This window comes from Oncorhynchus masou, chromosome 8 (assembly GCF_036934945.1).
Source record: "Oncorhynchus masou masou isolate Uvic2021 chromosome 8, UVic_Omas_1.1, whole genome shotgun sequence".
In the NCBI taxonomy this organism is placed as follows: Eukaryota; Metazoa; Chordata; class Actinopteri; order Salmoniformes; family Salmonidae; genus Oncorhynchus; species Oncorhynchus masou.
Window position 1 is genome coordinate 13,405,276 of NC_088219.1, and position 7,915 is coordinate 13,413,190.

The following is a 7,915-nucleotide window of genomic DNA, read 5'->3' on the forward strand; positions in this document are numbered from 1 at the left end:
GACATTGATAAATGGGCAAGGACTGGAGCTTTGGACTTCACTGAATGTGAATATTGCACGCTGATTAACTGTCAATTAAAAATCTAAATGTTCCTATTATGACACACTTTTTTATTTTATCAATATTTTCCTTTTTATGAAATCAAAAAAAAAAAACTCTGTGGCCTCAAATACAATACACATCCCTCAGTGTAATTGTGTCTACTTCTGAGGAGGAAAAAAAGGTTTTCACTTTGGCAGAGAGATGTTTGTTTTCAAAATGATCTATTCCCCTCCGTTGGAGATCATTGTAGTGGCTCTGATGCCAAAGGGAAAATAATGCGGAGTGCTTGAACGGCAGCTATCTAGAGTGATTCTGAGCAGAGAGAGGGGGGGGGGGAGATCGACACAGAGAGAGGGGGGGATCGACACAGAGAGAGAGCGGGGGGGAGATCGACACAGAGAGAGAGAAAGAGAGAGACACAGAGACAGATCAACAGAGAGAGAGACAGATCGACAGAGAGACAGATCGACAGAGAAAGAGAGAGCGAGCGACATAGAGAGATCGACAGAGAGAGAGCGAGAGAGAGCGACAGAGAGAAAGAGCGAGAGAGATCGACAGAGAGAGAGAGATCGACAGAGAGAGATGGACAGAGAGAGAGAGATCGACAGAGAGAGAGAGAGATCGACAGAGAGAGAGAGCGAGAGAGAGCGACAGAGAGAAAGAGCGAGAGAGATCGACAGAGAGAGAGAGAGATTGACAGAGAGTGAGAAAGAGAGAGAGCGAAAGAGAAAGCTAGTCAGGCTGTGTCTACCTGGCTGCTGTCTCCACATCGCCCTTTAAAAAGATTCTCTGGTACTTGTGGTCCCCGAAAATGGCATACTACGCCACATATGTGCACCATGTCATTGCTCTCTCTCGCTCTTCTGTGTTTGCATTTTGCTAGCTGTCATTCAAATGGTGAGGGGCTGAAGCTTATTAGCTAGTATTCAAATTTCTAGAAGGCTGGCCCAATTTTGGGGAAAATGTAGGCAAAATGGCAAGGAAAGAAATGTACAGAAAGAAAATAAAGTCACATTCAAACTAGGGATTTTGTGGGGTAATTAAGGTTAAACAGTAATTCTGCTCATAGATTATGCATGTATTAACTACACATTTACACATACAGCCCAAAAGCAGAAGGTTTAAAAAATACTTAGTAGTCAACAAAGTTCTATAGAATGTCTTTAAGGTTCAAGTCAACCAACCTACATCATGCATCATGGTGTTTAATTAGGCATATCATATGCAATAGAATAAGCAGTGCAACAATCTCCCTCCTGGACAATATGAAACCTCTGGACTGAGAATATGAGAGCTGCAGAACATCCATGTTCTGCCCTACAGGCCTACATAAAAAAATATTTTCAATATCATTGATCAATGACCATTAGTCACATGGGGCCCACAAACACAGTGACTTTTTTTTAGGTGTTTGCATCCACTATGGGAGATGCACTGCCTATATAGTTAAGACATTTTCATTCCTTCAAATCATTATTCCCCCTTTTACATGCTTTATAATCATAAAGTTAAACAAAGGTTGGAGTGCAACAGCCTAAAATGTAGGAGTTTATAAATGATGTATTGCAACTAGAGACAACTTGACATTGTCTTCCCTTATGGAAAAACCAGATGAGTGTCACATGTGATCATGTGTGAATTGTTCCAAAAACACATGTTTTCATGTGATCACGTGATCTTATGTGAAGTTAATGTGATAACATGTGACAACAGGAAAAGCAACGTGATAACATGAAACTATACATGTGAAAACGTGTGAAGCGTTCCAAAAACAAGTTTTCACATGATTTCTTATCTGAAATTTCACGTGAAATCATGTGCTTTTCCTATGTGGTTTTCCTGTCAGGGTTCAAATGCTCTCCTTATTTTAAACATAATACTTTATTCAGGTGAAAAAGGTAATTTATTGGCCGAATCTGGCAATAGTAGCCAATTCAATAAAGGAAGCCAATGACTGAGCGGGAAAAGCTGGACCACTTCCAAATCATTTTTAGATGGCTTGTTGTGCCAAGGCAATCTGAAGATTAAAAACATCTCTTGAATTACTACGACACGCCACAAAATAAAATTAATGCAGTATTTTCATTAAAAGAATTCAGTCTCAGAGTGTTTCACTGTCCATTAGATAAAAGGGGAGGTAAACACGAGAAAGTACCGTGATGCTTGTGTCGGGTACAGGCTTTTAGGCAAATACACAGCATCACACTGCGGCCCCGTGCAATTCAATCACACGTCCCTCGCGGAGTGGTTGGTGAAGCAGCATACCAATGTGGGAATCTGGGGAAAAGTGTTTGAAGCTGCCGAAAGAATAATTCAGTTACCCAATTTATATACTACATTTGACTTGAGTTAAGAAAAATTAATACAACCACATAAGACAATCACATATTTTATGGAAGCCTCTTTTAATATGTGAAGTTTTCAGATACAGTTCAATATATCATTGCAACCTCAATTTAGATGTTTATTCTGTTGTCAAAGTGGGTTACTTTTCAAATTGCAGATCAGATCCCTCCCAAATTTTCCAAAACTAAGGCCACATAGGAAATCAGAAACACATGTCGCGTCAGATTTATGAAAAGCATTGAATTGAAACGTCTTCAATTGAGAACAGACAGCCATATTAACATAGTCTGGACGAGGTGGTTAATAAATACGGCTGCAAGCACCTCTCATTACAGTATCAGATAAAGGGTTGGAAAATGCTTTAATCTGTGTGTTTTTTAATCAACCTCTTTCAGAAGATAAAAGATTTTTCAACAATTATTTCGCTTTTTTTTGCAAGTATGCATATACTACCTGCATAAGGGATTTTCCAAACCATCTTGATAGGCCCTACAACTGAATTCACAAACAAGCCATTTAACCGAATAAGCAGACTGATTAAACCTTTTACTTCGACATCAAAGAATGGGTTTTAATTAAGCAAATTAGTTGTTTGATAAAACTAAATTCACCGGTCTATACCACAGTTTAACTGCACTTCATCATGAGAAAGATAGGCTTTGTTTTATGATTATGAAGCGCTTTAAACTATATATTCAAATTCAACTCCTCAATATTGAAGTCATAAAAAATAAGGGGCATACGTTTTATTGAGTTATTTTTTTCTTTCCCAATTCCTGTTCTCTTAATTTGCTCACCTTGTTGCCAGATGTTCATTATCAGAGCACGGAAGGAAAAAACTGGTACCATCAAACACATTTATTAGACAAAGTAAGCCTTTGACCAGTAGGCTACGCTACAAGATGGTTTGTGTTATTAGTGCCCTCTTTATTTATTTTGTATTTTTTTTATAGAAATAGACACTAATGATTTCTACATTGTTATATAAATTATAGTACTACTAATATAGTGTCAAATGTAGGCTATACCTTAATGGGTTCCTTATCTTATGGTGTCCTTTCGAAATACGGACGAGCGCAGCAAAATATGCTGAACAATCACAAGTCGAACTTCGAGCTGGTCTTGAGCTCTTCTGCCACCTTTTGGATATTTCAAGCAACTACCACATTGGATTCTTCTAATCTGCGCGGTCTGGTTTCCATTGACATTTATTGTAATAAAATATTGATTTCACACAAACGTACAAAAAGCTAAATATCAACTCAAAATAAAAACATATTGACAATTTTCACGAAGTTCAGTCAAATTAACATCTAACTATATTTACTGGCTCAAACCAGAAATCCAATATGCTTTGGATGGACCCAAGTAACCAGTTAAAAAATAAAACTCTCAAAACAATTGTTTAAAAAGGTTATTCATTTTAGGGAAGCTCAAACATGCAATTTTCTTGCTAATATTATGTTATTATGGTTGAGATAAAAGATAGCCATGTAAAAAAAATAAACTTGCGCAAAACAGGATATTTTTAGGCTGAAAGTATGTGTTCAGAGGCCACAAAGTTTGTGACTATTCCAAAGTTTTAGCTCAAAGGACTGTACAAAACACAACATTTTGCCTCTCATATCAGCTTGTTGCCTTTTAATTAGCTGGTAGTTAATAAGGCAGAGACATACTTTGAGCCCTTTAACTTGTGTAAAACAAATTCATGCATCACAGTCAATTGGTCTGCAATGTAGGTCCCATAATAAACACAATAATTACAAACTATATTTTGTATGAACTCTATCTTTAATGAGCCTTTTCAGCTCCATTTTAGTACTGCTAAGTATCATGAAGCACACAAATGAGTAGTTGATATATGGCACACAAACAAATGTAATGAATGGCTTTAACTACATGCACCAACCTAACTCTTCTGCAGATTGCCTTTCCTTTCTCGGACTCTTTGCCTGTTTCTATTCTCTGTTCTTTTCTAATGCAGCTTCCATCCCCTAAGTTCCCTTACAAAAACACAAGCCTATGTTATAAAGCTAATTGTAAAAATGCTAAGTCCTTTTGAGATACATGTTAATGTTTGTTGGCTAACTAAAAGTGCACTATGCCTTACTAGCAGTAGAATGCTGGTCTAGACCTTCTGTAGAAACGGTTCTGGAAACACTGTTTTCTTTTCAATGTTCAATGATCTCACATCTTAAGGTGAGGGTAATGCATCTAACCATAAAGGCATACAATCAGAGTTTAGTAACTCTAGTACACATGTGTTACCCTTATAATAATCCAAAATATAAGGTTGTGTTACGCAATGTGTTGTTTCGGTTGTCGTTTCAGTCTTTGTAAACAATCAATGTGTACAGCTTCAAATGCCTGGACTGTCCATCAATGCACACAGAGCACTGTCCATCATTGCACACAGAGCACTGTCCATGAGTGATTTGAATTGTCCAGTGATTTGTCCATGAATGAGTGATTTGAATTATCCAGTGATTTGTCCATGAATTTGAGTGATTTGAATTGTCCAGTGATTTGTCCATGAATTTGAGTGATTTGAATTATCCAGTGATTTGTCCATGAATTTGAGTGATTTGAATTGTCCAGTGATTTGTCCATGAATGAGTGATTTGAATTGTCCAGTGATTTGTCCATGAATGAGTGATTTGAATTATCCAGTGATTTGTCCATGAATTTGAGTGATTTGAATTGTCCAGTGATTTGTCCATGAAATTGAGTGATTTGAATTGTCCAGTGATTTGTCCATGAATGAGTGATTTGAATTGTCCAGTGATTTGTCCATGAATGAGTGATTTGAATTATCCAGTGATTTGTCCATGAATTTGAGTGATTTGAATTGTCCAGTGATTTGTCCATGAATTTGAGTGATTTGAATTATCCAGTAATTTGTCCATGAAATTGAGTGATTTGAATTGTCCAGTGATTTGTCCATGAATTTGAGTGATTTGAATTGTCCAGTGAATTGTCCATGATTTTGAGTGATTTGAATTGTCCAGTGAATTGTCCATGATTTTGAGTGATTTGAATTGTCCAGTGAATTGTCCATGATTTTGAGTGATTTGAATTGTCCAGTGAATTGTCCATGATTTTGAGTGCTACCCAGCACCATCCCTCAGCTTTAGGCCACCAAATAATGTGGTGGGGCTGCAACTCAGGATTGCATCTTCAACCCCTGAGTTAAACATACTGTCTAGGCCTACACACTGATAGGCTACAATGATCAACTCATATTTCAACATTAAGTGCAGGCAACAACATTATAACTCACAATCCTGATGTAGCCTATAATCTGTATCCACTCAAGGTAGATGGCTGCTGTAGGTTCCTCATCCTAGGAGGGAGAGAAGTCAAGAAGTGGGGGAAAGGGAAAAGGAAGGAAATGACATTGGAGGCAAGACACTGTCTATTGTGATACTGTTTTCAGACTGTAAACTGTGTTGTTCTTTAAATTTACATTGACTATATTAATATTGAGAAGGAGGAGCTTTATCATGTCATGTTTCTGTGATGCAACACTACATGACCAAAAGTTTATTGATGCCTGCTCGTTGTACATCTCATTCCAAAACCATGGGCATTAATATGGAGTTGATCCCCCTTTGCTGCTAAAGCAGCCTCCACTCTCCTGGGAAGGCTTTCCACTAGATGTTGGAACATTGTTGCTATAACAGCCTCCACTCTCCTGGGAAGGCGTTCCACTAGATGTTGGAACATTGTTGCTATAACAGCCTCCACTCTTCTAGGAAGGCTTTCCACTAGATGTTGGAACATTGCTGCTATAACAGCCTCCACTCTCCTGGGAAGGCTTTCCACTGGATGTTGGAACATTGCTGCTATAACAGCCTCCACTCTCCTAGGAAGGCTTTCCACTAGATGTTGGAACATTGCTGCTATAACAGCCTCCACTCTCCTGGGAAGGCTTTCCACTAGATGTTGGAACATTGCAGCTATAACAGCCTCCACTCTTCTAGGAAGGCGTTCCACTAGATGTTGGAACATTGCTGCTATAACAGCCTCCACTCTTCTAGGAAGGCGTTCCACTAGATGTTGGAACATTGCTGCTATAACAGCCTCCACTCTTCTAGGAAGGCGTTCCACTAGATGTTGGAACATTGCTGCTATAACAGCCTCCACTCTTCTAGGAAGGCGTTCCACTAGATGTTGGAACATTGCTGCTATAACAGCCTCCACTCTCCTGGGAAGGCTTTCCACTAGATGTTGGAACATTGCTGCTATAACAGCCTCCACTCTCCTGGGAAGGCTTTCCACTAGATGTTGGAACATTGCTGCTATAACAGCCTCCACTCTTCTAGGAAGGCGTTCCACTAGATGTTGGAACATTGCTGCTATAACAGCCTCCACTCTTCTAGGAAGGCGTTCCACTAGATGTTGGAACATTGCTGCTATAACAGCCTCCACTCTTCTAGGAAGGCGTTCCACTAGATGTTGGAACATTGCTGCTATAACAGCCTCCACTCTTCTAGGAAGGCGTTCCACTAGATGTTGGAACATTGCTGCTATAACAGCCTCCACTCTTCTAGGAAGGCGTTCCACTAGATGTTGGAACATTGCTGCTAAAACAGCCTCCACTCTTCTAGGAAGGCATTCCACTAGATGTTGGAAAAATTGCTGCTATAAAAGCCTCCACTCTTCTGGGAAGGCATTCCACTAGATGTTGGAAAATTGCTGCTGTAAAAGCCTCCACTCTTCTAGGAAGGCATTCCTCTAGATGTTGGAAAATTGCTGCTGTAAAAGCCTCCACTCTTCTGGGAAGGCTTTCCACTAGTTGTTGGAACATTGCTGCTGGGACAAAGCTTCCATTCAGCCACAAGAGCATTAGTGAGTTCGGGCATTGATGTTGGGCGATTAGTCCTGGCTCGCAGTTTGGCGTTCCAATTCATCCCAAAGGTGTTAGATGGAATTGAGATCAGGGCTCTGTGCAGGCCAGTCAAGTTCTTCCACATCTAGACAAACCATTTCTGTACGGACCTCGCTTTGTGCACAGAGGCATTGTCATGCTGAAACAGGAAAGGGCCTTCCCAAACTGTTGCCACAAAGTTTGAAGCACAAAATCATCTAGAATGTCATTGTATGCTGTAGCATTAAGACTTCCCTTTACTGGAGCCCAGCCTGAACCATGAAAAACAGCCCCAGACCATTATTCCCCCTCCACCAAACTTTATAGTTGGCACTATGCATTAGGGCGGGTAGCGTTCTCTTGGCATCCACCAAACCCAGATTCGTCAGTCAGACTGCCAGATGGTGAAGCGTGATTCATCACAACAGAGAAGGTGTTTCCACTGCTCCAGAGTCAAATGGCGGCAAGCTAGGCTTGTATGCGGCTGCTCGGCTATGGAATCCCATTTCATGAAGCTCCCAATGAATAGTTATTGTGCTGACATTGCCTCCAGAGGCAGTTTGGAGTGTTGCAACCGAGGACAAACTATTTTTACAGCACTTGGCAGCCCTTGTGTGGCCTACCACTGCTATGGAGATTGCATGGCTGTGTGCTCG